At 41.5% G+C, this 27,883-nt stretch overlaps 1 protein-coding gene across 2 annotated transcripts in view; it reads right to left on the bottom strand.

Annotated features, from left to right (window-relative positions):
• Positions 1-9,142: 9,142 nt before the first annotated feature.
• Positions 9,143-27,883, bottom strand: part of SNX18 (sorting nexin 18) — a 100,053-nt gene continuing 81,312 nt past the window's right edge. The window contains exons 3-4 of one of the 2 annotated variants that reach the window (XR_013764360.1): positions 10,462-10,599; positions 9,143-9,734 (exon numbers count right to left, since the gene is read on the bottom strand). The gene's annotated coding sequence lies outside the window, so the exon portion shown is untranslated. The remainder of the gene's footprint in view (positions 9,735-10,461; positions 10,600-27,883) is intronic. The other variant, XR_013764361.1, reaches the window with a different exon arrangement.

The following is a 27,883-nucleotide window of genomic DNA, read 5'->3' on the forward strand; positions in this document are numbered from 1 at the left end:
TGTGTATGTAAAAATAAAAAATATTTTAATAAAAAAAAAATCTTCTCACACACAAAAAAAATTGTTGATAGACTCCTATCTACTCAGGAAAAAAGAGAGGGGATGGTGGGAACCAAATACTTAACCTGTGAAAAAGCCTTAGGCACTTCCTCCCTCTTCTAAGCCTATCAGTTCTGGGCAAGGGCACCGTCTTGAGAGCCCTAACTTCTTCAGGACAAAGCCAGATCCTGCATATCTTTTTCACCCTCTACACCACCAGAACCTTACTTCTGCCTTCTGAGGAAGTTCATGAAATAAAATACACTAGAAGAGAGGCATCTGACAGAAGGAACGGTGTCTGTGTGGGTCAGGTGGAGAGGGAGGATACCCTTAAAATCTATTTCATCTGCCACCCTCACTGGCTTCTAAGGGCCTACAAAGAACCCCCAAAGTCACTACGTATTGAAAACCCTTCTAAATACTGCCTGCTTTGCACACTGCTGTTGTCAGAATTAAAAGAGATTTTAGTCATGAGAGCAAAATAGAAAGGATTCCAGGTACTAACAGAGACCTCTCTTCCTCATAACACTACGCATGTCTGAAGCGAAATCAGCATCTCCCAACAAGAAGAGTAGCTTCATGAAAACAGAGTAAATGCCTTCCCACTTGCTGCCTTTCATCAGGTAAATATTTGTTGATTCTAAAAGATCATGGCTTGCCATCTGACTTATGTAGTTAAATGTATATTCAAGCCCCAGGAGTTCTTGGTAATTAAGACCTTCTTTTGGAAGGTCTTCTACAGATCATCAGGAAAATGCTAAGTGCACAATAACATAACATTTGTGAAGTGCTTCTCCCAGGTAGGAATGGTTCTAAGTTCTCATAGTGTCTATAATGTGTGTACTATTACTATACCCATTTTAGATAGAGAAACTGAGGCAAAGAGGTGTCGGGCAACTTGTTCAAAGCCCTATAGCTGCAGAGTCAGAACCTGTATTCAAACAAGATCAAAACCCAGGTTCTCAATCACTGAGCCACAGCAGCATAAAAACAGACTCTGGGTACCTGGTTCCAGGAGTCCATTCCCTTGTGGGGTTCTGTGTTCAATCCGGCAAATCCAGACAAACTCTTGCTTCCAACTTTATCCAACCATCCAACTCTATCATTTCAAAATGCACAGACAGAGGCTCAGAGATGTTAACTGACTTGCCCAAGATCAGGCAACAACTTAGGTGAGAAGCTACTGCGGTTACTTAATTATTTACGACATAAATTATCATAGCACCTTCTCTTCAGACTCTAATATGTTTTGGAAGTGACTAAATGTCTTGAATTCCATTTAAGTCTCCTATAAATCCACCCCAGCTTAAGAGAGGAAACACAAGCTTCTCAGTCCTTTACCCTTTCTATTTGCAACTTGAGGCAGGATTGCAATGATCTAGGACAAGGACTTACTTGGGGCATTTGTTCAACTATGCAAATTCCCAGGCTTCACCCTTAGATTCAGGTTTACCAAGCCTGGGGAATCTGCCCAGGAATCTACCCTTTTTTAAGCTAGCAAACTTCATGATTCTAGTATTAGAAAGACAAAGACACTGCCTTGTGTTTGAAGGAAATACTTCTTATCTGCCTGAGGCTTGGCTAAATTCAAAGAATTTGTGTTTTGTTTTTAAAGTAACTGGGACAAATCCCCTCATCCTTCCCTGGCCCGGAGCAAGCCTTTCAGGTGGTCAGAGTCCACAGCTCCGCATGTGGGACTCAGCCCCCTTCTCAATGGCTTGGCTGGGCTCCTAGAAAAGACTACACCACGGGGAGGGAGTCCTGCAGCAACCTGCACCCAGTCTCCACTTAACCTGCCTGTGAACTGGAGACAGAGTGTGGCCTGACTGTGTCCAGCCCACCAGGGTGCACAGAGAAGCGAGGACTCAGGCCTGGTTTCCATCCCCGGCTCGTGCCAACAGCTCACTGCAGGCCCTCAAAAGCTCCTGATTCCTTCAAAGGAAACCAGTTATCGCTAGACTTTCTTTGTTTTTCTAGGGCTTCATCTTGGCATCTTTGCCAAGGACATGTTTTTCTGGATCCACTGGCTTGGCCTGTGCACATCCCGGCGAAACTACGCGAAGAGAAACGTGGGCCAGGAGGAAGAAGGGGAGCCCGGGTCCTGGAACGCAGGACTCCTCAAGGAAAAGGCACTCCAGGGACCACTGACCAGCACGCTCACAGACTGCCAGGAACTCCTCAACCTCTTGGAAATCTGACTGCCAGTCAGAACAAGAACTTGCCAGGCTTCTTGGAATTGCTGTTTAACTCCTTTCTGTTCAGCAGAATGATGGGGAAGGAGGAGGGTCTCTCTCTTTCTGTCAAAGAGGGTCAATGTACAGGGTAATCTGCTCTGGCCCTGTGTGAGTTTCCAGTGGAGCTGAGACTTACAGACCACAGCATTCACTGACAATGAATGTGTCCTAGTCTGTTGTCTATTACTATAACTGGATACCACACACAGGGTGATTTATAAAGAATAAAGTCTTACTCAGTTTACAGTTTTAGAGCCTGAGAGATCCCAGTTTGCAAGGCCACATCTGGTGAGGCCTCCTTGTTAATTGGGAATCCACAGAGTTCTGAGACAGTGCAGGATATCACATCACAAGAAGAGCACATACAAGAGCCTCTCAAAATACCCCATTAATCCACAATAATCCATTAATCCATGAATGAACAAATCCATTTTTGAGGGCAGAGCCCACTTTTTTGAGCTCATGATCCACTTTTTAAAAGTCCTACCTGGTCCCAAATCTTAATACCTCACAATAGGGTTTAAAATTTTAACAAGAGCTTTAATGGGGACATTGAAACCATAGAAGAATGGCTATAGAGAATGTGGCTATTCCCCAAATCACATGTTCAAATTAATCAATGATATTTGACTCTTATTATGTTGTACCTACTTAGGAAAGTCTTGCAAATAATTTCAAGTGCAGTTCAAATTTCTGTCCTCTAAGAGTATTTCTCTTTTTGACTCATTAAATATCCTTCAACTAACGGCAATTATGCAGTTTGGAAGACAAATTTCTTATAGAGAGGGAAAAGCGTCTTTCCAATTCTACATTTGCCACAGCACCCAGAATAGAGGCTTATACACCGTAAGTCCCCAATAAAAGTTATACAAATAATAGCTTTGTGTGAAGGAAAGTAAAAGTCATGTGGACTATAATATTCAGCATTTACTTTTGACAGACATATCAGTGAAAAAATAATTATTGCATCTGGAGCCTCTACAAGCATATACTAAGTGTAATATCCACTGGAGTGATAGCCTTACTTAGTAGCAGAAACTTTGACTCTGTGGCAGCTGATCCCTCTCAAAACTATTCTGGATTTGTTTACCTACAGAAGAGCAGGATGCTGAGCATAGGCTTAGAAAACACTTTCAGAAAAAAATTTCTCAGCACCAAATAAAAGGGCTTTTCACATTGCAGAAGAATCTGCCTGTTGCTTTTGGCTAGGGACAAGCCCTGAGCTGTCTCCAAATGGTGATGGCAGAATGAGATAAACTTGCTATATGATGTCACCAAATGGTGACATCTTATTTCCATCAGAAGTGAAATAAAAATACCCCCAGGGAGAGAGTTGTTCTCTTTTGCCTTGAATGACTACAGCCTTCTGACATTACTTTTTGCCTCTATAGGTGACAGAATTTTCCAATAAATCACAGGTTCAGTGGAGAGAGGTTTGGAAGCCATGTGATCCATCTTGCACTGACTGCCCAGATGTAGGCTGCATGTCTTCCCAGAGTCTGTGAGGTCCTGAGTTCAAGGGCAAGGAATTAGAGTTTGCACTTCACTCTCAGGATAGTCAATGGATCCAGACCAGAAATGGTACTTTTGGCTGACTAGTGAGATGGTGGGTCAACTCTCAAAATGAGAAGATGCTCCAGGAAGAGCTTTTGGAGAGTTTGCATAGTGTTTCTATCCTGGTTTCCCACTCACCATGTTCACACATGGACACAGATCCAAAGGTCTAGCCCATTTCTCTCCAAAACCCAAAGTCATCTTTGTAAGTAGTCCAGGAACTTCTAACTTTGGGAGGAATGCTTATACAGACTTTCCCATCAATTCCCCCACACAAAACAGGGCCTGGGAGTCATGGACTACAACAGAGTTGGAGCAGACTTGTCAAACCACTTGTCTGCAGAGGTGATTCCAGAAGCAGCCGTGAGAAGTGCCTGGGTGCTGTGTGGACAACAGGTAAATTGGATGGAATCTGAAACCAAACTGGATCCAACTGTGGCTGCCACTCTTTTGACTGCTTCTTTGTGCTTCAATTTATTCCTCCTCACATTTATAAGATGTGAATATAAATTTCAACCTCATAGAACTCTAAAGGATTAAGTGAAATAATCCTTGTAAAGTGTCTAACATTGCAAGAGCTTAGTAAATGCCAGCCTACATTATTTCCAACTTGATCTTAAAGAGAAGTTTAACTTTCCCTAGTGCAAGGATGAATTGCTCTCTCAGCTGGGAGCAATCTTGCTTTTTTTATTTCCCAGCAAATTATTTTTTTTAAATTTGTTCTAATTAGGTATACATGTCAGTAGAATGCATTTTGACACATCATACATAAATGGAGTATAACTTCTCATACTTCTAGTTGTATAAGATATAGAATCACACCAGTCATGTAACCATATATACATGTAGGGTAATAATGTCCAATTCATTCTACTATCATTCCAACTCCCAGACCCCCTCCCCTTTCTTCACTCCTCTCTGTCTAATCCCTATTTCCTCCCCCCTTAGCCTCTGCATATCAGAGAAAACATTTGACCTTTGGTTCTTTGGAATTGGCTTATTTCACTTAGCATGATATTCTCCAGCTCCATCCATTTACTTGCAAATGCCATAATTTCATTCTTCTTTAAGGCTGAGTAATATTCCCTTGTGTGCATATACCACATCTTCTTTATCCATTCATCTGTCGAAGGACACCTAGGTTGTTTCCATAGTTTAGCTATTGTGAGTCGAGCTGCTATGAACATTGATGTGGCTGTGTCACTGTAGTATGCTGATTTTAAGTCCTTTGAGTATAAACTGAGGAGTGGAATAACTGGGTCAAATTGTGGTACCATTCCAAGTTTTCTGAGCAAGCTCCATACTGCTTTGCATAATGGCTGCACCAATTTTCAGTCCGACAGCAATGCACGAGTGTGCCTTTTTCCCCACATCCTCACCAACACTTATTGTTGCTTGAATTCTTGATAGTTGCCATTCTGACTGGAGTGAGATGGAATCTTAGAGTAGTTTTGATTTGCATTTCTCTAATTGCTAGAGATGTTGAACATGTTTCATATATTTGTTGACTGATCATATTTTTTCTGTGAAATGTCTGTTCAGTTCCTTACCCCATTTATTGATTGAGTTATTTTTTTTTTTTTTTTTTTTGGTGTTAAGTTTTTTGAGTTCTTTGTCTATCCTGCAGATTAATATTCTATCTGAAGTGCATGTGGCAAAGATTTTCTTCCATTCTGTGGGCTCTCTCTTCACATTAGTGATTGTTTTCTTTGCTGAGAAGAAGCTTTTTAGTTTGAATCCATCCCATTTACTGATTCTTGATTTTACTTTTTGCACTTTAGGGATTTTGTTAAGAAGTCAGTTCCTAAGTCAACATGTAACCTTGCCTTTCTGTGGTCCTAGATTCTAGACCTTTCTGTTAGTAATGGTTGTATTATTTGTACTAGTATTTTAGTTCTAGTCTGTGAGGGGGATGAAAGGTTCACAGACTCTTCCAGAGAGAACCACAACTTCCATAACTCAGATAGCAACTTTGTACAAAGCACTATGTTAGTTGCTATGGAAAATACTCAACAAGTGCTTAATCAATGTTTTGATTGAATAATTTCCTGACCTGGGCAGGAAGGAGATTCACCGAAGGTGAATGTGGGACTCTGGGCACAAGGGTTCTAATCATTCACAATCGGCTTGACCTGCATGAAAATTTTACAAATGACAGGAGTCCAGAGCTCCTTCAGATGTATTAAATCATAAACATGTGATCTAATCTGACTCATCTAAAATATTTTCACTTTAAGTACTTCCACAGTGATTTATCATCTTCACAGCACCAAAATCTAAAGACATGGGAAAGTAAAAACTAAAATTTAAATTTGTCTTTCAAATTTATGGCTAATGGGGATGTTAAGGTTTTGGTTTGGCCAGACAGTATTGCCAGATATCATATAAAGGTTTGCTTCTCTCTTCACACTGGAAAAGCAGCTGTAGATCAGAGGAAAGGCTGAGACTTAATCCATCAGTAAGAATGGTGATACCCTGAGAGATAAGGACACAGGCACAGGGAGATCAAGGGGCTTGCCCAAGGGTCAGGGTACAAGTCTCAGAAAAAATAAAATAAACTTCAGGTGAGAGCGTTTTTGAAAATTCTTTATGAGCAGTGAAATATAAGCCAGCATCAGACATACTGGAGGCATTTACTAAGCCCCAGTGGCCATGCTGGACACTGCAGGGTGAAGATGTCCCAACCTCAAAGGAGTTTTTTTATGTAGGGAATGCAGGTGTACTGAGGAAGTCTACTTGGGACACAACAGGAAATGATCAATTCTGGAAGACACATAAGGGAACTCAGAGCTAAGCAGCTGGATGCTCATCAGAACAAGTAGAGAAAGCAGTTCAGGCCAAAGAAGCAGCACGAGTTTAGTGAAAATTCATAAAAGGAAAAGAGAAAGAAAGAATGAAGGAAGGAAGGGAGGGAGGGAGGGAAAAGAAAAGAAAAGAATAGTAAGCAAGTTAAAAAAAAAAAAAAGAAAATTTTAAAAATTAAAAATCCCAGAGCTATTAAATAACCTGGCTGATTCAGAAAACTATAGGGTATTTCCCATTACCAAACTCTAGGAATGTGGCTCTGTGGCTGCTGAAACAGGAAGATTGTGCAGAGGCCCAATTGTGGGCACTGTCCCTGCCGGGAAATGATATGTTCAGACTTGTGCTTTCACCTCCTTTGGAGAAGCTGCCTGCAGACGGGAGTGGAGACAGGGAGACACCCCACCAAGACCAAGATGGTGTCCACTGGACTAAAGCAGCAAGTTTTGAGGGGAAAGAGGTAGAGATGATGTGAGAGACACGGACAAGTCAGTGTTGACAGCCACCCACCATCACACTCCTCAGCCACTCTACAGGTTTGGAGGGAGAAAAAGACAGAGGTTGAGGTAACACCCAGTCTTTCAGCTTGACCTCAGGGGAGAATAGTTGCCCTTCACTGAAAAGGGAAACCAAGAAGGAAGATAATCATGTGCTGGTGTTGATAACAGCCACCTCTCTTGGATCTGGCTCATTACAAATGTCTCAGGTCTCAATCTTTGATTCAGGGTGATTTCCTTTCACTGGCAAGTGGCTTAGATAAAAAATTAACCGCAAAAAGGGAAGCCTAACATATCACTTTGTTTCCCAAATGATCACCCCACAATAAACCCTAGAGGCAAAACAAATGCCAAGTGGAAGACACAGGTGCATTCTCCTTGCACATTGCGCATGTAATTTGTTTTGGGCGTGTGTCAGGGTCTAATAAGAATCTGCTACATTTGCATGGTTGGGTAGTAGCATTTAATAGGGTCTTGCTGAAATGATAATTATACTGCCTTTGAGCTAAGTCTGAGGTGTGAGTACTGGAAACCTGCAATAAGGCTCTAGGGACTCGGGGACATGGCAAATAATCTCTGCTGAACAGCTAGACCTTTTAGGTAAATGTCCTTATGAGGCAGGAACATCTGTTATAGAGAAATAAAGTCCCACAAGGAACACGGCATGGCCAATGGTCAGTGTCTTTGGTAAATACATTCCCTGGATCAAGCTCAGAGTGCAAGAGCAGTGATGTGGAGCCCCTCTGGTACCCTCATGTGCTCCCTCTGGCTTGGAACAACTGCAACCACTGTGTGAAACAGTCCTGGGCCTCATTTAACAACCCTTAACCCCTGGGGGTGCAGGGGCACCACAGAAAGGCCCAGACTTGAGAACTTATTTTTGGAGATTGCAGAATATCTTCTAACAAAGAACAATGTAAAAAGGATTGAATACTCACCACCTCGTGCTAGGCCACTGTGGGGGAATACATAAACAATTATTGAATAAATGATAAACAAATAAAAGAACATGTCTGCATTAACAGCAATCCTATAGAAGACCCAAAACACATCCCAGGCAAGGATGGAAGCAGGAAAGCCAAACACGTGCTCAGGCAAAACCTGAAATTTTCTGCTAATCAAGAGTAAGTTTGTATTTTTTGATTCCTAGTTTTTCTACTCAGATGTTAATGTCATAGATTAATGTGTTAATTGACCCGTTTTCCAGTTAGAAGATAAGACCTTCCATCTTTAAAATCAGGAACTGCATGTGTATTTGTGTTTATAAGGATGGTATTAAACCAGGTCCCATCAAAGGATTCTAAAACATTTTCCTTCCTTACTCAGCACCCCAGGTCATCCTGAAATGACATTTTTTCTTTAAGAAAAGGACAGAGAATATGAATGAATATATATCAGAAATCTATTTTTCGAATGGCTCCTAGAAAACATTACAACTCATTCCTTGCTGTGCCCCCTTCCAAGCTTTAGGACCTACCATGTGTAGAAGAACAGGTTCTCTTCCAACCTGACATGTTCTAACACGTTCAAGCTTGAACTTCATTATATTGCTATTTAACAGAAACAAGCAACACAAACTTCCACTGTATTTCACTTCCCACAGATGATTTAGAGACCTATTTCTTGACCTAAGCACTATGGCATTTTGGACTGGAGAATTCATTGTCGTTGGGACAGTCCTGTACCTTATGGATGTTTAGCAACATCCCTAGCCTCTATCCATTAGATGATAGCAGCATCTCACACCTTAGTTCTGACAACCAAAATGTTTCCAGACATTGCCAAATTGCCTCTGGTTGAGAAATACTGAGTGATAGAAACACTGGCTTTCAAACTGAAGTTCAGATAGACACAGATGCCAGCTGAGCATGAGAAGGGCAACAGGGAACTGTTGTACTGTTGTATGTAATGGGACAAGGACCTACAACAGTGATATGAAGTTCTTTCTTTGGTCCAGGTCTCATGAATTTAGGCAAATAGTTTACTACAAACATAAGTGATTTGGTCTATCTTCACTCCAAAGTTTTTGCATTTCTTTTTTACCAGACATTAATTTTTAAAAAATAATTACAATGTCTTTATGATCCTGTATCTACATATCAGCAGTCTTTCAGTAATAAGCAACAGAAATTCAACTCAAGGTAGCTTGAGCAAAAAGGAGACACTTTTTATTGGGTCATGGAACAGAAAAACATAGGGATAGAATTGGCTCTAAACATACCAGGATCAAGGTGTTTACACAATGGCACGCGTTCACCTTCATCATTTCATCCTGTTTTCCTCTATGCTGGCCTATTTTCAAGGCAGTTTCCCCAGATGGTGACAGAGAGGGCTAGTGGAGCCCCAGGCTGACACCCTCAGAAACTCCAATAGAAAGAGAAGTTTTCCAGCCAAATTTCCAGGATTCAACCTCATGGGCCTGACTTAGATCATGTGACCATCCATGAGCCAGTAACTATAGTCAGAAAAATGGAATATTCCAGGTGATTTCTCAGGTTTGTCATACTCCCCTTGGCAGACAGACTCACAATGGCCTCAGTTGGTTCTTGTCTCCTGGTCTTCATGCCATCTGTACTCTACTCTTCTCGATTGTGGACTGGACACATTTCTAATAAACAGAAAGTAACAAAAATGATGGGATGCCGCTTCTGAGGTTAGATTACAAAACATTGTGGCTTCCATCTTGCACACCCTATCTCTCTTTTTCCCAGAGAACTTTTTCCAAGGAAGGCCACCTGCCACATTATGAGCCACCCTACAGAGAGACCTATGTGGCAAGAAACTGATAACTCTGTCCAAGATCCAGCAAGGACCCCAGAACTGCCAATAGCAATTCTGCTCCCAGGTGAGCCTTAAGATGATTACGACTCTGGCTTACTCCTTAACTGTGGTCTTGTGAGAGACCCTGAGGCAAAAGCACGCAGCAAACCCTGACCCACAGAGTTCTGACCTACAGAGGCTGTGAGAGCATTTATTGCTTTAAGTCACTAAGTTTTGGGGTAGTTTGTTATAACAATAGATAACTAACACAACCCTTACCCCTACACACACACACACACACACACACAGAATGGGGACTGCTGTACTAAAGCACATGTTCATTATGACTCATATTCATTGCAGTATTCAACTTAGACTCCTTTGACTAAATATAAAAGTTTCCAAATGTAAAAGAAAAGCATTTATCTGATACTCCAGTCATAGGGGGAAAAGGTAGACTTTCTTATCAGGAATAGATTTGTATTAATCTGGCTCACAAGAAACTTTGTCAAGCCTCATAGTATGGGCAATGGGGGTGGGGCACAATGTCAGCAGCGGTTTTATTCTCTACTCACCTTCTAAGAGGGGAACTGCTCAAACCAAGTTCAAGAGGAGCCTTTCTATTGCTTTAGCGCCATCCGCTTTAGATTTTCATTTCCATTATTACATAAACCTTGAAAGTATTCCATGTCGACAGGGACAACTTCTTTACCCTTCCCATTAAACAGAAAATTGAACAGCCTAAGCAAAAGCTGAACTCTCCATGAATCTTTTGCCACAGTATCATGCATTTGCAGTTCAATTTTAAAATATTAGCACTGAGCTCTTGATTAAAATGTTTCTTCCAAAAGGTTCCTAAAGCACTAAAATGAGGACATGTAGGCTCCAAATTGCCTCAGGTGCTCCAGGATGTGCAATATGGAAGACCGAATTCTTGTTTTGATCGCTTCTCTATCTCCACTTACCATGACCAGCTGGTGGCAAATACACTGGCAAAAATAACCCCTGTGAAGTATATGATCACTGGAAAGAATGAAAATTCCATTAAGTATTAAGGAAACCACAGCTTGTTAACAATAACCCACTAGCGCTAAAGGAATGATGAAAAGTCACAGAGCAGAAAGAACTTAGGAAATAAATATCAAGGGAACTGAGTACCAGGGATGCTTTTACTTAGGACCATGGAGAGTATATTAGTTTACACAGCCACTATGTAGTGTGGTATTTGACTGATACTATATAGCATGCAATTGATTGATCATTTTTAGGATGGTTCGATCTCATGAGATGCAGAGAGTGACATTGATGGATTCAGTACATGTGTGTTTTCAGGTTAATAGCTGCTCTGTGGGCTACTAGCTACCTGTAATGTTTCGTAAGTGTTGAGATCTTTACTAACCACATTTCTTTAAAATAAACTAGGGGGGCTGGGGAGATAGCTCAGACGGTAGAGTGCTTGCCTTGTAAGCATAAGACCCTGGGTTCGATCCCTAGCACCCAAAATAAATAAATAAATTTAAAAAATAAAATAGGCACATTTTTAAAGATCTGCTTACTCATAACTGAGATTTAAAAATCATTTATTTTGTGTCTATGTCAAAAAATAGTGAGAATTCTAAATGCTGCAGGCATGGAGGAGAAAAAAATCTTAGCATCTAATGAGACCCCTGGAGAGTCAAGACTCTCAAGATTCCAACCGAGGTTCGTGTTAGAAAGAGTTTTGTTTGTCTTTCTTTGCATAATTTTATCCCAAATCTTCAAAAGTGAAACAAAGAAAAAAATTATTTTCATTGGCCTTGATTCCCTAGGCCACCAGAATCTCAGTAATGGCAACAGGACAGTATTTATCCAGCGTTAACTCACTCACCCATGCATTTTTTATTAGTCTCACTTCCAAAAGTCCTCCCAAGGAGCCGAGGAGTCCCTGGATATATCACCTGAGGGTGGAAATGGAGATGGCATGGCTGTGAACAGAGAGCCTCATCTCCTCCTGTAAATGCTTGTAACTGCAAAGTGGTACCTGCCAGGCCCCTCTCTGTGCTTCGGAGACCACTACCTCAGTGCACATCTGGCCGGACAACTTGGCTTCCCCCACCTGCCATGTGCCAGAGCCACGCTGGTCTCTGTGGCATGTGCCCCCCATGTCCTCGCTGAAGCACAGCAGTGTCAGCAGCCCTGCCTGCGGCCATTGAGCTCTTACGGAGACGCGTGAAAGTTCCTGGCTTTTTTCGTTTCACTACTTCATCTCCTCAGGGCTCTGGCACATGTCCTGGGGAATTCAGAAAAAAAAAAAAGAGCAATGGTCAAAACTCTAATTGCGCTCCTCTGATACTGGCCTCCCATCCTTCAGTGAAGTTAGTACAAAGGACTCTGCCTTCAAGGTGACTCTTGCCCCCCAGCTGGTCATCAGACATGTCTGAACTTAGGATATGTAGTTTGGGCCAAAAGTTTAGACAGCCCCAGTTCCCACATCTGGGGAAAGCACTATAGATAAGAATCAAGTACAACTGAGCCTACAATATGAAATATGATATTTTGTATTGGGGCCAGAAGATCCAAAAAAATGCTCTTGTATTTGTGGGCACTACTGATACTAAGGAAAAATTTCAATTCATCATTAGCATTGACTATAGGATGGAAATAAATTGTGTTGGTCGGCTTTGCATGGCTGTAACAAAGTAAGCTAAGATAATCAACTTAAAAAGAGGGAAGATTTAGTTTGGCTCTCAGTTTCAGAGGTTCCAGCTCCCCAGTTGACCCTGTTGCTTTGGGCCTGTGGTGAGAGCATTGTGGAAAAACCTGCTTTCTTCGTGGCGACTGGGGAGCCAAAAGGATCTTAATATCCCCTCAAGGGCACACCCCCAATGACCTGACCTCCTTCTACTAAGTCCAACCCCCTAAAGGTTTCACCATCTCTCAGTGGTGCCCTGGGCTGAGGGTCTAGACTACAACACATGGGCCTTTAGGGGATATTCACGATTCAAAGCGTAACACAAACTAAAGAATCTAATATCTATTATTATCTTATTCAAATATAGTTTAACTTTAAAGTATTTTAGTTTGTAATGAAGAGCCAGACTGAAATCAAACCACTACTTAGAAGTTGTATTCAATTCCCCAGGTCACTTACTCTCACAGAACCTCAGTTTCCTCATTTGCAAAACAGGGATAACACAGTCACTGGATTGTCACTAGCATTGCATGAAGTCATGAACTTAAATAGGACATGGTACCTGGAACAAAGCAGCACCTGCCTAGCTTTTAGCTATTATGTGTGTAACTGTCGGTATATGCATGAGGATTTCTTTATATTATAACACAGATGTTCAAAAGCATTTTCATAGCCCCAACAGACAGTGGTTAAAGCATTTCCAACAAGGCTGGTTGCTATTTTAAAAAACGGGCTTCAAATCTTGATAAGACTAACACTTCTCATTTTTTCCTAGTACTATGTAAAGAGTACAAAATTCTCACAAATAGCATCATTTAGCATAAACAGATTCCTAGCTTTCTCTGCAGCTCAGGGCAACTCCTCTCAAATCCTTCTGAGAATGCTCTGGCTCATCCCAGAATCGACCCATGCTGCGCCTGCTATTCAGATCTGATTATTACCAGGCAGTTGGAGGGGTCAAATTCCCACAGCCAATTTTCTATAAAAATCTCAAGTAATTGAAATGGGAGGAAGGTACCCAGTAAAAGTCAGGGTGAATAATTTAGCACAGTAGCTGTCGACAGCCTCTGAGGCAACGTATTCAAGGCATTTTATTAGAGGGTTGACTAAGGCGCTCTTGTCTCCAGAGCATCCTGGCTTCAGCCCACCCATCTCATCAAGAACAGGAGTGGGGCTAAATGAGCAGCCAGAGGGATCTTTCATTAACCCTTCTCTGATACCTGAGCCACGCTGTGAAGTCACTTTCATTACACTTTCTCTTTTTTCCAAATGTGAACAGTGATGTTGAGAAACAGCATGACTGGCTGTAGGGGTGCAGGTAGAGGGTGCCGTGTCCCCTCCCTGGCTCTGCAGACCCTTCAAGGGTTAGACCCATCTGCTAAGGATAGGCATGGGTAATTACTATTTTATAAAGCTAGTTCCAAATCTCAATTAAAAATAACATTTAAATTTTTCTCCCAATATCACATCACGAACAAAATTCTCTCAAATAAATGCTGACAAGCCTTCTAGCTAGGACTAAGCAGGACTTAGAGCCATGAGTGGCAGAAACCCAACTCCAATTAGATCAGAATAAAAGGAATTTGTTGATTCATGCTGCTGGTAAGAATACAGCTGCAGGATTGAATGAAGCTCTGGGTTAGAATGTAGTTCTCTGGATGCGACACCTGGAAATCAATGATCCAGGTCAGAGTTTCTGTGTCTCAGGGTCCTTATGGTCAGATGGGTAGACATGACGCCCCCCAATACCAGAAAAGGGATGTGTGTGAAATAATGAGAAGTTTGGAAATTTTCCCAGCTACTCTACTTAACTACATCCTCATGGCAACCATTTAAAGAGCTTATTGATGGTGCAAATTCTATGGCCTACTGTTATTGTTGTTGTCATTGTTTCCGTGTGTGTGTGTGTGTGTGTGTGTGTGTGTGTTTCTTCTTTTGTTTCATTTGTTTGTTTGCAGTACTGGGGATCAAACTGGGACCTTGGGCATGGTAGGCAGCCAATTGTTATTATGGACTGAACTGTGTCCGCTACATTCCAATGTGACTGGATTTGGAGATGGGACCTTGAAAGAGGTAATTAAGGTTAAATGAAGGTAATAAGAAGAGTGGGGCCTTAATCCCGTATGGCTGGACGTCCGGATGCACGTTCATGAAGAATGTCCACAACGAGAAGGCAGCCATCTGCAAGCCAAGGAGTGAGGCCTGAGGAAACCAAACCTGCTGAGACCTTGGTCTGGGTCTTCCAGCTTCCAGAACCGTGAAAAATAAAATTTGAGCCTCCCAACCTGTGGTATTTTGTTATGGCAACCTGAGCAGACTGATAACCCAAATGAATTCTAGCTGTTCTTTTTCTACCTACCTCATCCTCCACCCAACTCCTCTGTTCTTGTCAGATGTTTTCTGTTTGCCCTCACAGATCCACTCTCTGCTTGGCTCTCTACCTGGAAGGCTCGATGGGCTGCAGCAAGGGGCTTCTCTACCCTCTGCCTTCTCCCTGGATTTGGCAGGGGAAATTCCCACCATCCCAGGAAAAGCAGAGGGAAGGAGAAAGTGACATCACATATTTATACACCTGAATTCCTTTCATGCAAGGCCACTGGAGCTGACTGTCCCCAGCAGAAGATTACATCTTCTCTCAAACAGAGTCCTCTGAAGGACACTATCCTTCTGGCTTCTGGTGGCTCTTTCTCCTCTCCAAGCCTTGGGCCCAGGATGGTGGCAGCTCTGCGGGTCCTAACCCTGTGCTGCTGCTCTATCTCTTGTGCTTCCAATGCTCATACTTCTGTCAACAGCCACTCTATAAATAAACTCCGACCAAATCATTGTAATTTGCCTGTGACCACTGCTTCCCTCAGTGATAAAGATCTCAATGAAACAGAGGTGGAAAAAAATGAAGGATAAAACCTTTTCTCCTCTACCTGGAAAAAGAATCACAGAACATCCAAAGTGCATTGTGCCCTAACACAGAAAGTACATGTCAAATGAGAGTTTTTTGTTTTTTGTTTTTTTTTAACGTGCCATCTGTCATCAGAAATCACTTACTTAAACAATGTAGTCATTTTTTATTTCCTTTGGGGATCACTTTTCATCTTTGTTGCCTATTTATATGTATCTTGGAATCTTTTAAGGCCACTTGCCAGCATCAGCTTTTTAATTGAAACTTGTCTTTGCCTGATGATTCTGACTGCTCAGAATTACCATGATCAGCAATGAGTTTTGTTTTGTTCTTTCAGAATTCAATGAGTTTCCAGTTGACTTTTTTTTTACTTTTCAGATATTGAGTTAGAATTCATTGCACTGATGCTTTGCTTATAGAAGAGGGACTACATGATTTTATCATCTTTATTAGGCACTGAGATATGCTTTTTTACTTATCGATTATTTTTATCACATACTCTAAATTATACCTGGGGAAGTGCAGTTCCTGGTCTGATGTAGCCCAGTCCTAAAAGTTCTATACTGTGGTGTGAATTTAAACTCTCAAGAGCAATACAAACTTTAAACATTTGGGGTTCCCTTTCCTTTTGCCAGTGACCTCAACACCTTCTCTCACCAAGTTCAGACTCTCAATTCTTAAGGAAAACTGCCTGTTTATTTAATGTCTACTATTTGCCAGGTGCTACATGCTGTTTATTTCATTCTGAGAGCAATGTTAAGAAGCAGATCCAATGATTCCATCTGGATAGCCAAGGAGACAGGCTCATGGAGATAATCTAGCATGACCCCCTGAGAAGTGGTGAAGGGTGGGACCCAGGCTACCTGGGATGCCCAGTGCCTGCTGCCCTTGACCTGTTCACTCCACCTGAGTCTGGACTGGTAACCCTGAAGTGCTATTCCCTGTCCCCCCATGCTCCCTGAGTTATATCTTGCTCCTCCAGCATTTTCTGCCTGGCTGACTTGACCCAACTGTGAGACACAGTTACTGACCAATTAGCAGAGATGTGAGCAAATCCCTTCTGGAATCTCACTGGGTGATCTAGTGGTCTTTGGTCTCCAAAACTAAGATTTCTCTTTCTTGAGACTTGAAGCCACGTTTGCTGTTTCTCCTGGATTTCCTCTTCCCCACCCCTCCCCACACACTCCTTCAGGTCTCTGCTGTACTAGGACATCCTCACGAGGCCACTGACTGATCAGGAGAATAACAAAAGTGGAAACTATGAAAAGTTTTGCTTGTGAAGGGGAAGTACACCACACCTACCCTAATTTTTAAACAAATATTTTCTAGAGAATAACAAAAAGCCTATTTTGCCTTTTTCTTTTTCCCCCTGAGGAACCAAAAAGGAGATGTAAGAATCAATAGTGGATAGATTAATTGGTACTTTGTGCTCTGTTCGGTTGTGCCTTTATGGGTTTTAAAGGAAAAGAATCATTTGGGTCAGGAATTCATCTCTCTCAAAGGCCATGTGCTGGAGTGCAGGGGAAGGAGAGGCCTCAAGGCTTTGGGGTAAATGAATTGAGAGTCCGACCACTACATTTGGGTCTTGTCTCACCACTGAATTTCTTAGACGGGGCTTTTGTAAAGTTGTTTACTTTCATTCTAGGCCTTGGTATTTATAGCTAAAAATGAAGAGAACTCTTTTAGGTCTAAGGAACTCATGGGGAAAAGTAAAGCTAAGCTGTGACTTGGAGATAAAATCAGCTTGCTGTGATACAAGGAACTCTGGAGAGACTTCCCTGTCCCCAAACATTTCCCACTGGCTTGTCCCAGAACAGCAAATGAAGCCCCACATTTTCTTTGCATCTTAGTTACAGCAGAGGGGCACAGTTTGAACCAGAGGTATCTTATCTAGGAAGCAGTGATGCTATTTCTGCCTTTATTTTAAGATGAGTATTTCCTCCACATTTTATTGTTTCTGTATTAGTCAACTTTTCATTGTTGTGACAAAACGCCTTAGAGAAATCAACTTAGAGAAGGAAATATTTGTTTTGGTTTACAGTTTCAGAGGTTTCAGTTCAAGGCGGGCTGGCCCTATTGCTTTGGGCCTGAGGAGAGGCAGAGAATCATGGCAGGAGGATGTGCTGGAGCAAAGTTCCTCACTTCACGGTGGGGGTGGGGGTGGGAGTGGAGGGATGGAAGGGCAGCTTGTGCAAGGACGGGACTGGGAACTATACCCTTTCAGGTCACCTTCCATTTTATCCAACTAGGCCCCACCTACTACAGTTTCCACCACCTCAAAATAATGTCATCATATTATAAACTTATCAGAGGATTAATCCACATTTGAGGTCAGAGCCCTCATGAGCCAATCACTTCCCAAAAGTCCCATCTCTAAACACTGTTGCCCTAGGGACCAACCCTAGAGCACTGGGGGACATTCCAGATCCAAACTTAGGATGTGTTTTTACAGTCAATGTGAATAGTTGAAGTAATAGTGCTTCCTTATTTCCTCTGAGCAATTAGGTTGTTATTAAATAGATAAAAAACACATGGAAAACTTATTAAATAAAAACACCAGGGCCCCATAAGAACTAGTGCCATCGATAAAGGTCTGGAAGGTAACAAGGAAGTTGTATTTGAGACAAGCTCCCCAGGTAATTTTGAGCTGTGGTCCTGCTTCAAGAGTTCCCATTTACGAACATCAGAAGGGTGAGTTTGTAGGATACATCCAGTCAGGTCCTCACAGGCACCGAATCTGCAATTTAGAACCAGACATGACACTGGGGAGAGATCAGATCCCATTACGCATGGCAGTCATTGGTCATCTTTTCTGCATTCGGTTATGCTGTGGTATAGTCCCTGAAATGCTGATATTTTCACATTTAAACTGTCACCTGGATACCTTTCCCCTTCAGCCAATTCACAGATGCACAAATGCAGCGAGTGGGGCTAGAAACTTGACCTGAGCCTAAGAGCTCATATACAAATGGTAGCCACCGAAACTGATGAAGGGAGGGCCACAAGCTACTCGTCTCCAAAAATGTGTTTCAGGTTATCACCAGAGCAAGCTACCAGTCAAATACTGCTGGTAGGCAAAAGCCTCCCAACTACACATTTTTTTTTTTTGTAAGCCAGCAAAGGAGCAGTTTGTACAACCTCGCTGGAGAGGTTCTCTCAAGACATTTGCACAATTTCAGGGGCAGGAGTTTATTCTAGGACAGCCAGCATTGGGCAACCAGAATCTTCCAGAGTTTCTGGCTGGACCTGAGACCAGGAAGAGGTATCATTCTACAGGTACAGGTTATAATTCTAGCTGGACACCCTATTCATGCAAGAATGGAACATCTCCAAACTATTTCGACTAATCCACTTATCTCAAATTCTTTTTATTCACCAAAGAGATCCTATTTCCAACTTTCTTTGTGTCAATCAACATACCACTAATTTCACCATAAAAAAATTCTGATGTTAACTATGTAATTGGTAAATACTGTTATTATGGAGTTATGAAGAACAGAAGTAATTGTCTCTGGACTGCGAATTCTTGATTAGTTTAGAAACATTTGGTTAGAGCCTAATCTTGGTGGGACACTGTATATTCAGAAGTGTTTTAAAATAAATAACAGATTTGTAAAGACTACAACAGACTGGAACACACATTGTGATACAATGCAATAATGCCTTTTTTTTTGGGGGGGGGGGGGTACTGGGGATTGAACCCAGGGCCTTGTGCTTGCGAGGCAAGCACTCTACCAACTGAGCTATATCCCCAGCCCCTTCAATAATGCCTTTAAGAGAAGTGTGCATAGGAGTTATGATAACACAGAGAAAAGAGTTATTAATTTTGCCAAACTTGGAAGTGAGAGGACAAGAACAAGAATATCCTCGCAGAGATGACCCGAGGTAAGTTTTTAAAGGGGTGGGAAAGTATCAGTTAGGTAGTCTCAGTGTCCACCCAGCAAAGGGAAACAGTGTGGACATCACCCCAGCGAAAAATCAAAATGGAGTAATTCATGCTAAAGTTCTATGTCACCATAGAACTAAATTGTTATTGGAGAAGTCAGAAAACATAACTTCATTTCTCAAATAGGCAAATTTCTATCTGCATGACAATGAAGTTTTTCTGCCTTTAATCTTTACAACCAAAAGCCATCAGAAATAACCTGAATTTAACCAGTTATTTTTTTCTATTTTTGTTTCTGTTTTGTTTTTGTAATACTGGGGATTGAACCAGGGGCACGCTACCACTGAGCTACATCTCCAATCCTTTTTATTTTGGAACAGGGTCTTACTAAGTTGCCCAGGCTGGCCTCCATCTTGTGATCCTCCTGCCTCAGCCTCCTGAGTTGCTGGGATTACAGATGTTTAATATTGTGCCTGGCTACTAATTTTATTTTTAGTATCTATGTCTTTGAAACCTTTACTACCATTTCCCCCTGTTAAATTCTTAGAAAGAATAAGATCTACATTCTGCAAGTAGTAATTTATCTCACTGTAACTGGAGATCACCGATCAGTGATCTTTTGCCATAAATCTTACCCTCAGTCTTTTTAAAGAGTCTAAAAGGTTAGCTCTGAGGCTTCTGAGCCTAATAAAACTCCACAAATCACTCTTTATCTGCCCGCTGGTCTTATCAGGGTGAGGCTATCTTTTTGTTTCCAACAGCACATAGTTTTCCATTTCTAGTCCCAGAATCAACAAGAGAATTGTAGATTTCAAGGCCAAGCTTCTCTTCTGCCGGTTCTCTGTCTGTGTATGTAAGAGCCCTTCTCCTTTGAAAACCTTGATGGCCTGCCAGAGCCACCTTCTACCATCTTAAGACCCTTGACAAATCTTCCTACAGAGAAGTGCCTCTTTTGCTAATCAAACTTCATTAGCTTTAGCAGCATCTTCCATGGAGATCTCTCCCAGAAAGACTCCCCTCTGTATTCTCATCTGCTGTGACCTCTCCCCTCAAAATACAATGTGGATTCTTAATATAGGCCTTCCCCATTTTCTTTTTCAGATTATTTAAACAACTCTGAACATAGATTTTAAATAGCTACTTCCTGCTTTCCTTAAAAAGGCAAACACTTTAATCAAGGGCAGTAAGTCACAAACACCAGCATTTTGAATCCAATTTTAAATCCTCATGGTTGATTCTTTTGCTGTTCCCTAACTTGCTATTGGCCTGTGATCTCTATTTATAGATGTCACATACTTGCATCAGACATTGCCCCTGGCCTGCCCCTGATGGCATCTGGGCTTTGGTCATTAGAACCCATTGCCATGTTACTGGCAGTTTATCAGTTAGCCAGTTACTTGGCAAGCCAAGGATGTTTAATCCATGATGGAAGTATTTTTTGGGAGAGTGAGTGGGAATACCAGGGATTGAACCCAGGGGCACTCTAGCACTGAGCCACAGCCACAGTCCTTTTTTATTTTTTTTTTTTTTTTTTTTTTTTTTTTTTTTTTTTTTTTTTTTGAGAAAGGGTTTTCCTAAGTTGCTTAGGGCCTCACTAAGTTGTTGAGGTTGGCCTTGAACTTGCCATCCTCCTGTCTCAGACTCCTGAGTTGCTGGGATTAGAGGTATGCACCACTGCTCCTGGCTCCATGATGGAAGTTTTAATGTGGAGTGGGATGAGAAGAAGAGAAAGGGTTTCTGATCGTAGGTCTGGATGAGATGACATGGGGTAAGGAAAGCAGCGCCTCGGTGGAAGGCCAGAGGGATGCTGCCAGGAGGAGTTTCTCTAACTGAGAAACAACACCATTATAGCTGCTGCCTGTCATCACCCCAGTCAGTGCTTCCTCCTGGTAACAGACATCCTTTCGCCACGGCTCCCATGACACTGAAGAATGAGGAAGGATCTGAGGCTGCAGAGATCAGCTGCATCATTCCTTGCAGCCTAGAAATTAAGTGGACATTGTGGGGCGGGGGGTCAGTGGTGGTGGTGGGGTTTTCAATTGTTCCTCTGCCAAGGTTATAACCTGAGTCCTTTTTAGGAGTGACTCATGACTGACAATAATAATATCAATAATGAGTAATGATTAACAGAATAAGAGCAAGCAGACTTCTGGTTTCTGGCTGCCAGTGATAAATACGTACACTGATCAAAGCTTTGCTTTTGTATTTCAGCATGGATTTGTTGCTCTGGGGCCCCTGCCTCACCCTGAGTCCTGTGACCCCTCAGGCTTTTTCTCACCTCAGGTGTCATGTTTCTGTTAGCAGAAGGTGGCTATAGAGATGAGCAGGAATGGGGAAGGAAAGGTGGGAGGGGGAGCGACTAAAAGAGCCCCGACCAGTGATGGATCCAGAGGACCAGTCCTCTGCCACATTCCAAAAAGAGGTACAACGCCATAGCCTTGAAATTTATGGGAACACATCATGTTCCCAGGTCATGCCTGCACCGAGAAGCTGCTCCAAGCTTCTGCTGGTGGCGCTATGGGAGAAAGGGTAAAATGACCCCAGAGCGTAGACGCATGCCCTCAATTTTAACAGTGCAGATGTGTGACTTCCCCCAAGCAGGCAATAACTACATAAAGCACCAGGCCCAAAAAGACATGGCCAAGGTTTTAAGCCAATACAAGTTCCCACCCTCTATCCTAACAAAAGGCCAAAGCTTCATTACTTTGATGCATTTCAGTCCCTAGCCCATCTGCCTGCCCTTCTCTCTGGGGTGTATCTCATTTTCTCTCTCCTTTTCTTGCCTTGTAATAAACAAGCTCTAATTGGTATCTGCCTCATTGTATACTTCTGTGTCTGCACCAGTGCAATTGCCTAAGCTTAGACAATTACACCCAAGGACCAAGGAACAAATCACAACGCTCCACAGTTAACTCCCAACTCGGGTTGCACCTTCTGTTGAGGGAGGCCAGTGCAAGTAGGTTTAGAATTATGCAAGAATGCTCAAAGGGCAGCAGAATGGTCTTAAAAACTAGAAGGAATTGAGGTATGCAAAATGCATCTCTCCTGGGGAAGTGGGTCTTATGACAATGGTAGTAAATTTGACCAAAAACTGGTTTTATAATTTCCCAAAGAAAGACTCAGACAATATTAGGGAAATTTGCTTATTTATATATTTAATTATTTTTGTTACTGGGACCTGAATCCAGTGGCTCTTTGCCACTGAACTACATGCCCAGCCCATTTTATTATTTCATTTTGAGACAGCATCTTCCTAAGTTGCCTGGGTTGGTCATGAACTTACAATCCTCCTGCCTCAGCCTCCCTGGTTGCTGAGATTATAGGCATGCATCACCATGCCTGGCAGGGATATTTATATATCTGACTAAGTGTAACATCTCAAGTACTGAAATCGTACTACTAACTAGCTTGTGTCTATATAGTCTTTGCTAGGGTCTCAACAGAATTATTAACCACCTACCTATTGCACATTTCTGTTTGTTTGGAGAACCTAGAGTGTTCATGTACATTGAAGTCACATTCTTCTGCTGGTAAAGGAAGAGCTAACTGAGTAATAAATGTTTCTAATTACTAAACACCCAGACAATAACACACCAGAACAACAACATTATGCAAATCATTCCTTTGGTTATATGCCTATTGACGGCTAAGAACATGGTCGAGAGAGAAAGTATCTGAAACTCCAATCTCGGTTAAGAGGCAAGCTGTACTTCTAAATCACACTCCAGCTACCCAGAAGAGGACACAGCCCAGCAAACTATTTGTGACACAGATTCGAGTCTCACCCAAATCTGTAAATCACTTGCTCAAGCTTTTGCTAACCACTGCCAACCTCGATTTCTTCATACGTAGAGTCAGAGCAGTGTACCAATGTATTCAGTGGTGCTGAGGTTCGGTAAACCGCAGAGCACTGCATACATGTAGATGAAAGCTCTTGACGGCTGTGATGTAAGGGTGGTGGAATTCTCTAGGCTCACATCCAGGCTCCTACCCTAAACCATATTACATTGCCGTGGCATGGCAATGTCTTCAAATATTAACTTGGGCTTGTTTTCCCTACACTTTTTTCTTCTCAGTGTCATGGTAGTAACCAAACCCTTGGCATTCAAACACTTCTGCAGGGTGGAGTAAACAGATTTGAGGCCCTTTCAGTCCTTTATAAAAATAAATACCATCATAGAGATTGCAGAAGATGTTCCCAAGGAGAGATAAGAAATGTTTGGGGGAGAAAAATAAAGAAGAAAGTTTTTTTCTGTAGATGTCAGAAAGAAAAGTAGAAACGAATCAAATGTGTGGCAGTGGCCTCAGGCTATGCTGCCCAGTCCATAGTAGTTACTTTCCATGTGGGATTTTTAAATTTTAAATTTATTTAAATGAAATAAAAATTTAGTTCCTCCATGGCACTAGCCACTTTTCAAGCACTGGGTAGCCATGTGAGGCTAGTGACCACTGTACTGGATGGATAAATTAGAGAACACTGCCTTCAATGTGGGGAGTATTGATGGAATGTGTGAAGCGGGCAAGACCTCAGAGGCTGTGTGGCAATGAGTCATGAAGTGGGGTGGACCCTCCAGCCTCACTCAAGGATCCCCTGCTCTGAGAAGGGGAAATTAGCAGCTGAGCTGCCCAGCATGAGACAGAAAGGTTGGGACAATGGGTCAGTGCTTCAGTGGAAAACAGTATGGTCCCACATCTGCTAAAGTGAGTTCTCCTAAATTGGAAGGCTCAATAAGAACCAAGGACCCACTGGGTATGGTGGTACATGCCTATAATCCCAGAGACTTGGGAGATTGAGACAGGAGGATTGTGAATTCAAAGCCAGCCTTAGCAACTTAGTGAGGACCTAAGCAACTTAGAGAGAGCCTGTCTCAAAATAAAAAAATAAAAAGGGCTGAGTATGTGGCTCAGTGGCTAAGTATTCCTGGGTTCAATCCCTGGTAACCTCCCACCTCTGAGAAAAAAAAAAAAAAAAAAAAAAAGAACCAAGGACACTTATACTTCTTATACTTGAAGGTCTGAAAGCTGACTCCAGTAAAAATCTGAACCTCCCATGAGCCTAAGAGGATGGTCACCCAGATCACTTGAAGGAAATAAAGAAATACAGCTATCTCTGCACACTTGAATATAGGGAACTAAGATTCAAATCCGCTCCATTCATACACCAGTCACACCCACACACAAACTTGCCAGTCACTCTTCCTTCTTCAACTGAGTTCATTTCAACACTGATTTCACAACAGACAAGGGGAATTTAAAGAGCTCAGGCTATTTTCATATTCCAATAAGTACCGTCAGTACACAAGCAGGTCAGAACCCCATTATTTAAAAAGTGTGGCTCTAATTAGAAAATAAGCAAGAGATATGAAGAGAAATGTCACTGAAGAAAACATACAGGGGACAAAGAAACACATGAAAAACTGATCAATACCATTAGCTGGTAGAAGAAAGCAAAATAAAATCAGCTTTAGAAAGGCTGAAATAAAAACAGCAATAATACCAAATGTTGGTGAGGATACAGAGAAACTGGATCACTCACGTGGTGCTGGTATAATGTCAAATGGTACTTCTCTGGGAAGTAGCTGTGCAGTTTCTTAAAACAAATAAGCAAGTATGTGGTAAGTACCACATGATCCAGCAATTGTCCCCCTGGACATTTATCCCTGAGAAATAAAAATCTTTGTTCACACAAAAACCTGCACATGAAGTTCACAGTTGTTCTGTTCAAAAGAGCTAAAATCTGTGAAAGACCAAAATGTCCTTTGACAGACGAATGGTTAAACATCGTGAGATATACACCATGGCTACTATTCAGCAAATGAAAGGAGACAGCTATCAATCCCTGCAGTTCAGCTGAGGATCCAAGGAGTTCCACTGCGGTGACCCTCTTGGAGGAGTAGGACTCCTGCCCAAAAGTTAGTTTGGATGTCAGTACTAATGACATCGCATTCACAGCCAGAGGGAACAGAAAGGTTTGTTACTCATGTAATGAGGTTTTCAGCAGAGAGCTGGGCAGGCTTCCCAACCAGGTTCAAAAATGGCTCTCAAGAGCAGAAAAAGGAAACAGACAAGGTTTTCATTGTGGTTAGGGGCTGGGACATGAGCTCACATGTGTGCATTTCTCACCTATGCCAAAGGAAGGAGAACACAGGTGTCCTCATCAACTTACCCAGATGTGGGGCAGAAGGCAAAGAGAGAAGAGTGATGCTTAAAAGTTATTAGAAAATATTTTAAAATGGAGTCAGACTTTATTACCTATGGTGAGCAAAAAGGCCTATCTCAAAAAGGACAGCAATATGTGCACACATTTATGTAACATTTTTACAATGACAAAACTTTAGAAATGGAGGGTATATTTATTAGAAGTTGCTAGAGGATGAGGTGGAGTGAGGGAGGTGAGATGGTTATAAATGGGCAGTGTGGGGGATACTTGTATTTGTTGAAATGGTCAGTATCATGACTGTGGTGGTAAATACACAAACTACACGGGTGATAAAATTACATAGACCATAAAACATGAAAAACACATACACACACAGTTAAAATTGGAAATCTGAAAAAAATGGATGGATTTTTGTCAATGTAATGTCCTGGTTTTAAGAATATACTATAGTTTTACCACTGGGAGAAATTAGATAAACCGTATATAAGATCTCTCTGTATTGTTTCTTAAAATTGCACATGAATCTACAAATCATGTAAATTAAAAATTTCAACTTGGAAAAATGCTTAGATCAGGGGAAGGGAGTTGATTTTATATTACACAACACCCTGGGGTAAGAGAATGAGCCTCTGGGCTGGGCCAGCTGGCCCATTGCCACCTCTTGGTCCTGTGAAGTCATCTTCAACAATGTAATGGCCAGTCATGGGCCAGACATCATAATTACCATTAAGACCAAAGGCTTAATGGTAATTATGTTTAAGAGTACTAACTTAAAAGTACAGAGACAAGTAAGATAAAATTCAGAAAAATCCTTCTAACAATTTGAAACTGATCATGTTTATGATCTATGTATCAATAGCAAAAGGAGGCTCCCATAGGATTATCTGATAGTGATCTATGAGGGATGTCATCTATAATTCAGTCATTCTCAAACTTTTTCAATGAAATGTTCCCTAATAATAGGGTAAAGTAGGTACACATATCTGTGAATAGAGTTTAGCGTGTGGCCAAAGGCAGCCATCTAGAACCTGAAGTACCTGGAAAAGCTATCCACATGCTACATCATACCAAATAGACATCTACATTTGTTGCAATATAAACATGTTGCTTTCAATACATTTATTTTATATATTTTCAATATGTAAATAAATTTTATGTTAAACATATTTTACCACAATTCAAAAAAAGAAGGAGAAGAGGAAAAAGAGAAGAGGAAAAGTAGATAAAACAAGAAGAAGAAGAATATTAGTAGTAGTAGTAGGAGACTGTTAAAGTGAGAGAATAAAAAAGTGTCCAAAAATTTCAATTTTTACATCCATTATGTGTTAAATGACAGTATTCTAAATATCTTGGATTAACAATATATGATTGAGCTTTTAAAATGTTATTTTCAATTAAAAATTTTAGTTACAATTATGTGAACATTTTAAGTAATTTGAGCAAAATTGGCATTCAGGAAAATGACTACTCAGGGTCCATGTGTCACTGGTACCTAGGACCCTGCTGTGGAGTATTGCTCTATAGGTTCTAAGACCTTCAAATTAAATCTTCCTTTTACAAAAAAGACATTTAAATCATAACTCAGTCTTTGCTAACATTCCTCCTCCTCCTCCTTCCACCTAGAACAATTTAGCTGACCTTCTTTCCCGGGAGACAAGTTGTAGGTGAAATGCTTCCTCCATGAATTCACCTAAAATTTCTTAAGTCAAATATATTTCTTTCTTCTCTGACTCTTAAATCTTTACTTTAGTTGTTGTCCACCCACTCAGGTGTGTCATTCTGTCTAAGATGGATTGTGTATAGTGCCTAAAGACTTAGAAACATGGTGGGAGGGCCACAGGCTTAGTCCATCTGCACTTGTCCCCATTGGTGATGTCATTCACTCCCATCTTTTAAGGAAATATCACTCAAATATTATGCACTCCCCAAGGTACAGCCACATTCCTGTCCTCTTCTTTTTTTAAATAATTTTTTAAAAAAATGTATATTTTTAAATTATAGGTGGACACAATATCTTCATTTTATTTTAATGTGGTGCTGAGGATCGAACCCAGGGCCTCACATGTGCTAGGCAAGTGCTCTACCACTGACCCAAACTCCAGCCCCACTGTCCTCTTCTTAAACTTCGAAATTACATATCCAACTGCTTGCTCAACACGTCCATCTACTTACTTGCCTAATTTCAAACTTAACCAGGTCAAAATAGAATTCTTGATTTCTCACCCTGCCTCAAACATGTCTCTCATCTCAACGTCTCAATTGTCAGTGCCATGATCCACCATGGTGCTCCAGTCAGAAACATCATGGATCAACCCTAGATTTCCCCCCGCTACCCCGGCCTCACATTCAACTCATTAGGAAGTCTTGTCAATTCTTCCTCCTAA

The sequence above is a fragment of the Sciurus vulgaris genome (genome assembly GCF_902686455.1).
Source record: "Sciurus vulgaris genome assembly, chromosome: 6".
NCBI classification, from domain to species: Eukaryota; Metazoa; Chordata; class Mammalia; order Rodentia; family Sciuridae; genus Sciurus; species Sciurus vulgaris.